We start from the raw sequence: 12,169 nt of genomic DNA, 5'->3' as shown, positions 1-12,169 counted from the left end.
CGATTTCTCATGATGTATGGGCTGAAAGAAGAGACAAAAATTGATTCATTTTTTAATCAATTTAATATTTTACCCTTAAATATTTACTTTGTTATTGTTTAGAAATGACAGTCTTCTGTAAAAAGAGGATCACAGTTTTCATCTGTTAGAGAAGCGGGTTTCGGCCCTGGTTTTTTTTTATTTTTATTTTTTTTTTTTATATATAACATATATTTTTAGTCTGTGCCCCTGGTCCCCGGAAAATTTAGTCTCGAACCGCCATTGGTCACATAAACGCATAAAAATGATTCACTTAAGAATTAGTCGGTATTTCCTCCTTTAAAGAACAGCTTCCCGGTGTCTCCGTCCTCCTAGGGTCGCTGGGTTTGACCCTGCCAGCCTTTCTATTACCTATCGATCACCTCAGAGCCGCGCGAGCGGGCCAATGAGGTCACGTGGGGGCGGTCCGTTGCTAAGGAGGAGGTTTGGTTGAGTCTCCGCGTAGCAGCCATTCAGCGGCGGTGGCTGAAGCGATTGGACTGCGAGGGCTTCTCCGACACTTTTTGTGGAATTTGAATTATTTTGGCACAGCACGACTCGCGGTTCATAGGTGACGACTTCAACCGGACAGCTTGTGGGTCGCAGAGGTAAGTTAGAGGAAGTCCTGCCGGGACTAGCATATATCCTGATGCTTGTGTTAGCTCGCCGAGCTAAGCACCGCTAGCCTCTCTGAATGCGGCGCACGCAGCTACGTTAGCTCCCGATTATAAAGCTTTCAGTTCGCATACTAACTCGAATGTTTGACAAAAAGGAGGAATTTGAACATTTAAATGTGTGTACGGCTCTCTAATTACACAGGAGAGATGTTACTCTGCCTACCTGGGCGGTGAAGGTAGCAGGTTATTCGGTTAGTTATTCTGGTAATCAGCCAACGACTCAAGTTACCTGAATAACTTTGAGGAAAGGAGGGCGAAACTAGTGGACCCATCTAGGACACAATCAAAAAAAATAAAAATAAAAATGCCGTCACGACTTGTTTTCACACACTGTCACACGAATGGCTTGTGTTATGTCATCGTTACAAACGGATTCATTTATTGCGAAGTTTGACAAGGTGTCAGCAGTCTGGCTCGTTCAGGTCGAAGCAAAAAAAAAAAAAAAAAAAAAACAGTCAGGCTGCCTGGTTTTAGTCGTGACTCATAGTCTTAACACGTTGATTTTTTTTAAGTGTAATTGCGTCTCGGATTATTAAATAAAGTACCTTTTTGTGTGACTTGTAGTTTCTAAGTTTTTTTTTCATTCAATGAGATGAGATGACTTTGTGCCTGCTATGAAGGTAAACACAACAGGACATCAATGGTGCTGTTGGGTTTCTCATAGTGATAAGTGTTTAGTAAATGGGATGAGTTAATCCTTTTATAGGGCAAGTTACCATTTTTGATCACTTATATACCCCTTACAAATGGAGTCCCCCTTCCCTCAGTGAGATCTAGAAGCACTAGATTTATATCCAGCCATTCAGCTAGACTCTGCTACATGACTGGACATCTTATTTTGACATTTGACCAATTAAATGAGCCCTTGATTGATATATAACCTACTGTAAATAAGGTTGAAAAGATATTTGACAAGTCAAGAGAAAAGAAAGGTAAAAAGTATATTGAAAATTTAAAAAGTACAGTTAAAAAGTTAATCAGCCTAGTTAACAATTATATTTAGGTTTATAAACTAACAAAGATCTAAGTGCCAGTATCAGCATTAATGCCTCTGAGGTTATGTTGTACAAAAAATGTTTTTCTTTCACTCTCTTTGTTTTTTATGAATTTCTTAAAGAAGCAATTTTGTTATTTTTCTCAATATATTCGGGCAAGTTGGTGTTTCTTGTTATTACATTGACATACATTTTTGCCATCAAAATATCTATATTTTTTGAATGTTACAAAGTTAATAAGATCTTATCCTAGATTTCAATAACACTATTGGCTTGATATTTGGATTTTCAAAGTATTTCACTGAGTGCCCTATAAAGGGTTGAGCATTGTTTATCTTCGTTTGGGGGGGTTCTGGTGTGTTGATATTTGTTTTACTCTCTGATGGATAAACTGTTTTTATAATGAAATACTGTATAATGATCCAAAAAATACTGAGCTGTTTCTCTCTGCATTATTAAAAAGTCAATGAATACAATGAAATGTTTAATGGCAGACGAGGTATCTATAAATAAAAATAAAATGGATGTATATTAGTACATCTGAAAGCAGGATGTGAATGCTGAAAAATCCAGATTCCCAGATTTACACTTGTTTTTTTAGATTAATTATTATTGCAAAAAAAAAGTATTAATAAACTCGTTGATCTCTGCTGAGGGTATGGGTTTGAGTGCCCGTAGTTTTCAAGCATCTTGAAAGTAGCTCATGGTTTAGCTCATCTCAAAGAACGAGGGAGTCATGGTTGGCTGTCTGCCACTAAACCCACTGTCTAAGTATGTCAGCTGTTTGAGGGAGGAGGAGAAGTCTCTGTCCACAGCTCTGTTTCAGTCTGTGAGAGAAACTGATCATTTCTGCTCTGTTCTCTGAAGGAAAGGCTCCTCCTTAGAAGCCAGCTATGCATGTGAATTATGAGAAGTGATGCAATCCAGGTAGATAAACCTGCTCTGGGATGACGCCACATTCACCGTTGCACCTGGTAGCTGGCAGGTTGTTGAACCTCTGGTTGCATGTGTCGAAATCAGCCTAAGTGTTCAGCGCACGGCTGTTTAAATTATCATAGGAGCGAGACCAGAACTGCACTTTTTTTTTCTTTACCTTATAGTCTGGATATTTTTTTTTTCTTTACATGCCAGGTAGTCTGCCGCCCTACATCAGCTGGCCTTCCTGCTTTGTGGGTAAAAGGATTGATGCTGTAAAGATATATGAAACAGCAGGATCTAAAAGTAAAAAAAACCCAGAAATGCTTGACAATGTATACAAGTTAAACAAAAAGGATTGGTTTTTATTTTTATAAGGCTAGTGCTGGGAGACTGGACAGACGTTGTAGTCCACGGCCGCTTTCCAGTCTTGCATCTAAAAGCCCAGCATTGCAGCAGATATCAGCGTCTTTACCTGTGATTAATGGATTTTCTTTGTGGGTTTATGGCAGAAAAGGCTTTTATTTTCCATCATCACCTCCTTCCTACCACTCTCTCTCAGTTTTATGATTTTAGCCACTTAGTTTTACATCCAAAAGGGGGTTTGCATGTAATTAGCAAGCAGGCTCTTAATGCATAGCAGCAGAAATATTCCAGTGAACTGTGACTTCTAAAGGCAGCTTTATTTGTTCTATTTATATGGGGTCAATCATTTTCCTTCCCTTTGCATTTCTAATCTATTTTATGCGGGTTTATAAAATCATGAAATGCAAAAAAAGTTTGCAAGTCAAAGTTTAGCTATGTACCGACTTCAGCGAATTTATTCATTATTACCTGGTTTAAGAAACGCACATCAAAACCCTCTGGCTTGTTTGTTCTTCAACATACTTTACAGCCTAGCCTGTGATTTCTAAAAGAAGGAAAAGATCTAGCTGCTGCCCATGTAGCATTTGAAAACTCCTGAAATGTGGAGCTCCACCATCCCAGCTGGCTGGGACCACGTCCAGCAGAGACACTCTGGCAAGATTCAACCAGAGGGCAGGTTTCAGAGAAGAGATCTCAAATGTGCAGCTGACCCCGTTTCAAAAGACATAGCTGAAAATAGGTTCTCTGGAACAGCTTTAATGCGTCTGGTGATGGGCCCCGTTGTCTCCAGCCTCACAGATGAAAGCCATTCAGAGGTCACAACTCTTTTCTTCACAAACAAGTCTACATAAAGATGTATGTGTTTGTTGGGAGAGCTGGGAACAAACCTAAGTAAACCACTAATCACAGTAACTGATTACTTTGGAGGATTAACAAACATTAACATGCAGATTGAGTAATAAAAAAACTGACAACTTATGTTCAGGAGTTCTGTTTGGCTAGAAGGAAGAATAGTTCTTTCTTCAGGAAACAATTATTACCATCAACCATGGAGAATACAGGAAGACATTAAGGACTGGTTATACTATATGCAGATATTTTTGATTTACGCCCAATTTTGAAGCATGGTCTGCACTGTTATTCCACGCCACAATGCAAGAGGTACAATCATGAACTAGCTGTGGGTCTATATACGGCTGAGGTGGCAAGGAAGTGGAAAACATACAGAGCGGGGATTCAGGTTGTAATGGGTCCCAGTGTTCTCGCACCCCTCGCTCTTCTACCTGGTCCATCTTCACGAGTTGTTTTCCACAACGGTCACAGAAACAAAACAAGCTTGTAAGGTACCAAACAGGAAATATGGATAATGTAGAGTGGATGTAAATTTGATCAATCAGATGCCGGCTGTCTGCGGTCACCTACAATTTTGGAGAGGTGCACCATCTATGGAACAGGCGGGGCATATCTGCGTTAACTGCGACAGACGCAGATGACCTGGTTTCTGAGTATAAATCAGCCTGTACTGTACCGCCCACTAATGAGTAGAGGGTATGCATTGGGTATGACACGTTGACCATCCAAGGGGTCTGAATTTTGTAAATTCAAAGGTCAATATAAATAAATGTTGTATTTGTTTTATTCCTAGTTGTCAATTCATAGGTGAATAAAAGATCAGATCTTGATCTGTGAAAAACTCAGGCACAAATCAGAAATGTGCGAATAAGAATCACAGATTTCACTACCGGTAATTCAATCACAAATTCATGACTATGCATTACAAATACCAATGACAAATTTAAATGTATGAAGTTCAAATTCACAAGTTTACAAGTAGTAAATCACAAATTCTTATTTGTACATTTGTCATTTATATTTGAAAAATCATTTGTGATTTGTATTTATAAGTAAGCCATTTGATCTTGTATTGTTGTGAAGTTTTTACTTGTAATTTGTGTATTTCTAACTTGATGTCACATGTATCTAAGTTGACAACAAGGAACAAACACAAATCCTACATTTATTTACATTATTTACTTTTTCATTAAGAAAACTCAGAAATCTACCCATGCGTTTTTATTAACCCTTTCATGATGTGGTATCGTTGACAGGAACACCTAGAGCGGCATTAATGGACAAACGTATCTTATAGAATTACTCTTTATTCTTCCTCTCAGTATTCATCTTTCACAATAATGTGCAGGCATTAGGATTCCCTCATGTTAATCAGATTTCTTTAGCCGTCGGGTTGTTTTATTCCTTTGAATACAGTTCTATAGTAATAATTTTTAGTTCTAATTGGCACCAGAGGGGCTGCATCTCATCTCGTCTCACTCTGACTAAATCATCTGTGTGTTGGGGAGGGCAGGGAGGGGTTGGGGGTTTATCACTGTATGCGAGGAGTTGCCTTTCAGGTTTGTGCCTGCATGACTCCTCCCTGGATACGCTGTGAGGCTCAGGGACTCCCTTTGTCTTTGAAGGCCCCTATATAATGTGATACCTGAGCCTCTTGGACTGGAACAGCTCATGCTTTATTCAGCCCTCTGATCTCTGCTTTAATTATGGCCGACCCAGGAAGAAGCCAGCAGTGGTCGGATCTCTGGTGCGAGAACTTGGTACCAGCTTTCAATTGCAGTCATGACTATAGATATTTAAAACTTGTGGTTCAGGTGCTAGATATGATGGCCCAAGCAAAAGGACTCGCTGTGCCGATATGGAAATAAGTCAAATTGAGAATGAAGGTGTTTTTACTCTAAATATCAGCTAATAGAACTGTGAATATATATATATTGATGTAATAAATAAAAAAACATTTTTGGTCTTGCCAAACACTTTGCACGTATAAGAATATTACTAAAATGTCATTGAAATTTGCAATTCATTTAAATTTCACAAAAACGTTTTTTCTAGATTATGAATATCTTTTTTTATTAAGAAATTGTAATTTTGTAAGAGTAACTCTTTTTAAATTAATTAACTGGGAAAAAAAAACAAACAATAGATTTATTTATAGCTGCATTTCAGTGTAATGACCGCTGTATTACAGGTGGGCCAGCTAAGTGAGCAGACCTGAACTCTGAAGTATTGTCAACAGACACCAGTAACGACTACACAGACCTGCTGAAGGCTGCTTCAAACCTGCATCCGTTCTGTAATCGCAATCCGTCCCATCGACTCATTTGTGCATTGAAATTTATTGATCTCACATTGGAGAAATTTACCTCTGCATTAACCCATCCCCTTGGGGATCAGTGGGCTGCCATCGTGCGGCACACGGGGAGCAATAGGGGGGGTTAAGGGTCTTGTTCAGAGACCCAGAGTGGCAGTCTGTGGGAACTTGCAACCTCAGAATTCCCTAACCACTAGATGGCCTAACCACTAGGCCGCCACTCCCTTATGCGCAACCAGATATACATCCGGGTTGCCCTCAATTTTAATTTGAAAAAAGGACCTAAATTATGTTTTTCCCTCCCCTTAAAAAACAGTTAGCTTACTAAACTATAATATGTTTAAGGTTGATAATGTATCTCCTGAGAAAATAAATGCCTCAAAATATTTGTATCAGCCGTCTGTGCCGGATCTGCACCGGAAACGGAATCTTACGCTACTTCCGCGATCTAACTTTTTCGGCTTTGGGTTTAAACATAAATCTAGTGTTTTTTAAATATATGTTTTACTTTTGTGTTAACCTTATGGTATATAATTCGTAATCTAAAGAAAGAAAACAACTAAAATGCAGATAAACATTGTTCAATTATGTTTTGGCGCACTACCCTGAGCATGTCCGGTGATGATGTTAGAGAAGCAGTTTCATTTAGAAAGTGTAAAAAGCATCACAATTGTCTCAGAAAAGTAATTAAAATGTTTTAAAGATGTGTATTAGCATCCTTTAGTGATTTAAGGATACAAAATAAGTACTTTTAGTATCATGATTACATTATTTATGGCGACCTGGATAAATATGTGCTTGCGCATGCCGAAATGAGCCGATAGGGATCGTGCCTCTGGGATGGATCGGGTAGTGACCACTGCTGTCACCTCTGCACCTCAGCCAGGCTACAAGCAGAGATGCCACATAAGAAAAAAAAAATTATGAGTCTAATGACAACTTGAGATTTTGTGTGTTTGAGCTAGAAATAAACTGATTAATAATAATATTATATTTTATACAAAAGAAGAGATTAACTCTTACATAAACAAGAAGGTGCAACACAAGGTATATTTGAAAAAAAAAGGAACTTCTGCAAGCATCACTGTTTGGGATATCAGCTCTAGTAGAGTGGATATAAGTGCACGCTGTGAACTGATTGATATGCACACATGTGTTTGGTGGTGAATCTGTGCCCAGAGCCTGAGCTGCAGCAGAACAGTTTCCCAACACATTCTGCCTGCCCTGAAGCTACTTCCTGTTCAGCTATATGCGATGTCTAGGATCTTGCGGCCACCTGCTGTCGTCATGGTAGACAAATGTCATGGTTACCTTGGCACCAGTTTCCACCACAGAGCCTGCCCCAAATGACACGTCAGTACGTTGGGTGTCAGACCCAGTGCCAAGCAGAACCTGCAGACGAATGTCAATGATTTTCAGAGGCAATTAGAGATGTATCAAAGTGCAAATCATTGGAGCTTGTGGATTAATTGACGTGAGGATCAGGGGGAAATGGCTGAATTCAAATCTTGACTTTTGATAACATTTTTAGGCATAACCTTTAAAATGTGGCCAGCCCTGCCACCAACTCTGATTAGCTTAGAGGGAGGTTCAGAGGCTAAACCCTTTCCTCTGCTTCCATCCCCCAGAAGGCCGTTCTGAATCGTATTTCAGTGATATTATGGAACATTGTACTTTTTAAAATATTGATTGGGTGTCTATTGGGATTAATGATCCAAGTTATCGATTAATTAATCAGTCTAAATTTAATAGATCTTATTACTTGACTGATTTAATAAGCACAAGTTTTCATAAAAAAAGCGTAATCTTTTTAACTATTCATGTGGGAGCTGTGTTAAACACCAAACAAAAACACATTATTAAGCTTATTTATTAATTTAGTTAATTTTTCATAAATTATAACAAAACAGGAGCCTATTGGTTACTGACTAAACAAATGATATATAGTGAATCATTTAGAGTTTCTAATGCATAGAGCTTCGGTGAGGCTGTGCTCTAAATAGATTGTTGTGGTTGCTATCAGAAGAATGTTAAAACTCGAGTCAATGAAGTGTATTAAATCACAAAAGCGTTTCCATTTACATATCCTATATTTGTTTACCGTGCTTATTGCTAACATGTCTTCTTCTATTATGCTACAAATTTTTATCAGAGACGGTACCGCTCCAGTAGGAGGACAAAAAAAAAAAAAGAATCTCAGTCCTTGTCTCTGGGGTTATTTTGTTTCCTGAACCTCTTCGTTACTCCAGCATAACCACAGCAAGACTTTTTATTTTTTGGTATTTCAACTTCATATTCAAAATACAATTTTTTTTTCTTTGACAGTTTCTTTTGAATCACATCCTCTCTTCTGGCTTTGGGTCTATTGGAGAAGGCACGCATTCACACAATGAACAGAACCACTCCAGGGTCCTGGGATAAACCACGCTGATACTGGCAGTCCTAACCGGCAACAAGGATTTCTTTCAGCTATACTCAAACAAATAACAAACAGACAAGTTGCAATAAAATGGTTTAGATATATGGGCCAAAACGGGCCAATCAGAAACACTTTATGTTGGGCTTTTACACAGAAACTCTGTAAAAACATTCAGGATTTTTTATTATAATATAAAAGAGTTTAATGATCACATATGATTTTAGTCACACATGAAGCTGTTAGGACTTCTTTTAGACTGATTTTTCTGAAGGTAAATCTGAGTTAAATATAAATAAAAGTTAATTACTACTAGGGCTGCAACTAATGATTGTTTTGCAAATCGATTAATCTGTCAATTATTTTTTCTATTAATTGATTATTAATCAGATGCCCAAAGGTTCCTTAAAGAAGATTTATTATGAAATTAAACCAGGTTAAAGTAACAATTTTCCATTTGAGGAGTTCTCGATTGAGCATATTGACAGACATTTTCTTTTAAATCTTAAATGTAAAATCTTTATATATTATCTTACAATTTCTATATAATTACCACCCTTGGTGATTTGCTTTGTCAGCTAAAGGCATGTTTTACAGTCTATACAATTAATAGATTGCTAAAAAAAGTTAAGGATTATTTCAATAATCAATTAATCCGATGAAATATTTCAGCCCTAATTGCGAATCTTTTTACAATGCTGAAGAAGCTTTACTGAGGATTAATTGTGCTTAAAACAGATTATTTTCCTCCAGTAAATTTGTACATCTTCAGATTTCTCTGCCTTTAAACATGGATTCTTTATCTCACAATCAGTTTAGAGGGAAGCAGCTTCTCGCTGCTGTGGGTCGACATTTTCCGGTGCTTGTTGTGTAACTGATATGAGCCGGATCCGTATTCCTTTGGCTGCGGTTTATCTGTTAGATAACTGGGTCACGAGTAGACAAAATATTCGGCAACGCAAAACACCAAGTTTGAATGTTTAGCCAAGCTGTTTTCTAACTACATTTGCAGTGGTGGGACGAGGCGTTACTGTGGAGGGAGGGGCTGCACAAAAACGACCAACACAGAAGCTTTACCCAATCGATAATGGAAGTTCCCCCAGTGGCAGAGAGAGTCAATTATTAATGAGCTAAATATCGTGTTTTGCAGAGTATGAGAGCTGTTTCTTTAGATTTTTATTCTTTTTTGTTTTATTAATTACCGCATCTTCTTTGCAGTTGGATACAAAGATGGAGAAAAAAAGAAAAGAAAAAAAATCTCAGAACACGAAGTGACTCAGTAACAATGACAATAACTTTTTATTTGATCACTAATCAGGGAGGATGTTGCATCAAATGTTTTTTTTTCTTTTTTATGTTTGGATTGTTAATGAGCTGCTAGAGCTGCAACATTTATTGTATTCTGTGCTGCATACATGTTTTTACAGGGATCATGTTAGTGATGGAATCCAAGACGTTTGCAGTAGCCCGTTTCTCCCACTGCACAGCTTTGCACCATTCCTCACCACTGAGCTCTGGCTGGGGAGAGAGCCACTGTGCTGAGTCGACAGGAGGGGGACAATGCCACTGCTGTGCGGCTTGTCAGTTTGGCCGCCTCTATGCAGCTTTTCAGACAGGCCCACCATCGGCTTTTGGCTCTGTGAGCCATGTTGACTAGGCCCTCTCCTGGTGGTTACTGACCCATTGTGCCCACAGGGCCTACAGCTCGTCTGGGCTCCGAAGGCTGCCGATTATCCCACAGTAATTGGTGCCTGGGCCCTGGCTGATCAAAGGTGTCCAGCTGATTCTGGGGCTCTGGTAATTTTCCACTCTGTGATGCTCTGCAGTCATTGTCTATTTGCCCATTGCTTGCCTGGATGCTCACACTATATCTGGACAACAGGGTTTAATGCTCCCCTGCACAATTGTTTCTTTTTCATTACAAAAAAAAAGATAACTGTTACTGATCAGGTTGCAAAGCTGAATAAACATTCTCAGCTCTTGTTTCTCTAGAATGCCAAAGTTAAGTTTTAGCCCAAGAGTCATGTGACTAGAAGTTTTCATTCAACGCGCAGATGTCTGATGAAAGTGGGGAAGAAACTGTTGCAGAATCTGCTGGACATGCATCGAATGCTACAAAGCCTCTTCCCAGAGGGCAGCAGTGAGAACAGTCCATGGTGGGGCTGTTAGGGGTTGATGATGTTATGCGCTGCATGCAGCGCTGGTGTGAAATGTCCTTTATGGAGGGAAGAGAAGCCCCAATGATCCTCAGGTCATTTCATCAAGTTGTAAGAATTGACTTCTCCTTGATGAGCATAAGGTGACTGAACCTCATACTGAACAAGCATGTAGCGACAGAGGAGAGAAAAACTGCTTTAAATGGAAGAAAGCTCCAGCAGAACCAGGTTCATTGTGAACAGCCTTTTGCAACAACCGCCTGGGGGTTGGAGAACACAAAACAGACACGCTAAAGGACATCAGACGCACTGATCTAGTAGAACTTTCTATGTGAGACACAGATAAAAGCTTAGGTGAAGGATCAGCTGAGCAGATGAACTAAGCCAGGATTCAAGTCTAGAATATGAAAGAGTACATGGAGTCATTCACAATAAAAGCTGCCAATTTATAACCTGTACATGCCCAGATCAGAGATTTATGAGCCTATTTTTGGCCATATATTTTGGCTGATATCTGTAATTTTTCTTCTTCTTTCCCTTAAGAAGAATCTGGCTTTAAGCCATTGTTATTATTGAGTTTTGTCTCCTCTCTTCCCTCCAACGATCATAAAATAAACCTTAAAGCACCTGATAAAAGGTTGTCCTGTTGGTTTGATTTATCTTTCAATAACTTTGTTTTTTAAAGTCCACTTCAGCCGGGCCATAGGCCAGGTGAAGTGAGGGGAAAGGCATTCGGCCATATGTATACTTTAAACACGTGTGTGTTTGTCCGAGCTGTGGTCTTGTCTGACGGCCAATGTGGTTACTACATGTCTGTTCACTCAGCAGGAAGTTCCTGCTTCAATCCATCCTTTCATCACTCACGCCGCTAGACTAAATCTGCCACTGACTCACTCACACACACACACATTAGATGAGTCCCACCAACCCATGGTGCAACGTTGCTGTTCACCTATGGTACTGTTTGGAAAAAAAACGTCTGTTGAAATCAGTGCTTCCTTGTATAAAATGTATCCTCTTATTTTTCAGTTGTATTCTGTCTTTATATACACATTAAGTGCTTTACTGAAATCTTATAACCTTATAACTTTTTCTCAAACATTCCACATCACAACCACACACATTGTTTACTTGGATTTTAAACTATAAACTGTCTCGATGTCATGAGTAAATATGAATTGGAGGATAAAATTACAACAGGCTAGCAGAGTTTGAAGGCTTAAATATTCTATCCCTCCAAATATTGCATCTAAACATTCCTCTGCAGCATTGCACACACTAAATGAGAGCATTTCTATAATCATTCTGTGCTCTAGAACTTTAGAGAGAAAAAAAAATAGATTCCAAGGTAGTTTATTGCTCCCAAATGGAAATTAAATGTTCCAGTAACTCACATTTTTTGAACAAGTTGTTGTAGGTTTTCATAGCTGTTGGCATGAATGATCTTCTGTAGTGGCCAG

General features: G+C 38.8%; 1 protein-coding gene across 6 annotated transcripts in view; it reads left to right on the top strand.

The window, feature by feature from the left end:
- Positions 1 to 425: 425 nt before the first annotated feature.
- Positions 426 to 12,169, top strand: part of numb (numb homolog (Drosophila)) — a 57,174-nt gene continuing 45,430 nt past the window's right edge. For 3 of the 6 annotated variants that reach the window (XM_015397529.1, XM_015397530.1, XM_015397525.1), the window contains exon 1: positions 429 to 626. The gene's annotated coding sequence lies outside the window, so the exon portion shown is untranslated. Of the gene's footprint in view, positions 627 to 12,169 lie in introns of all 6 variants that reach the window. The other 3 variants (XM_015397531.1, XM_015397528.1, XM_015397526.1) reach the window with 2 other exon arrangements.

Source organism: Cyprinodon variegatus, unplaced genomic scaffold (genome assembly GCF_000732505.1).
Source record: "Cyprinodon variegatus isolate N-32 unplaced genomic scaffold, C_variegatus-1.0 Scaffold869, whole genome shotgun sequence".
In the NCBI taxonomy this organism is placed as follows: Eukaryota; Metazoa; Chordata; class Actinopteri; order Cyprinodontiformes; family Cyprinodontidae; genus Cyprinodon; species Cyprinodon variegatus.
This window is presented reverse-complemented; position numbering and strand designations above follow the sequence as displayed.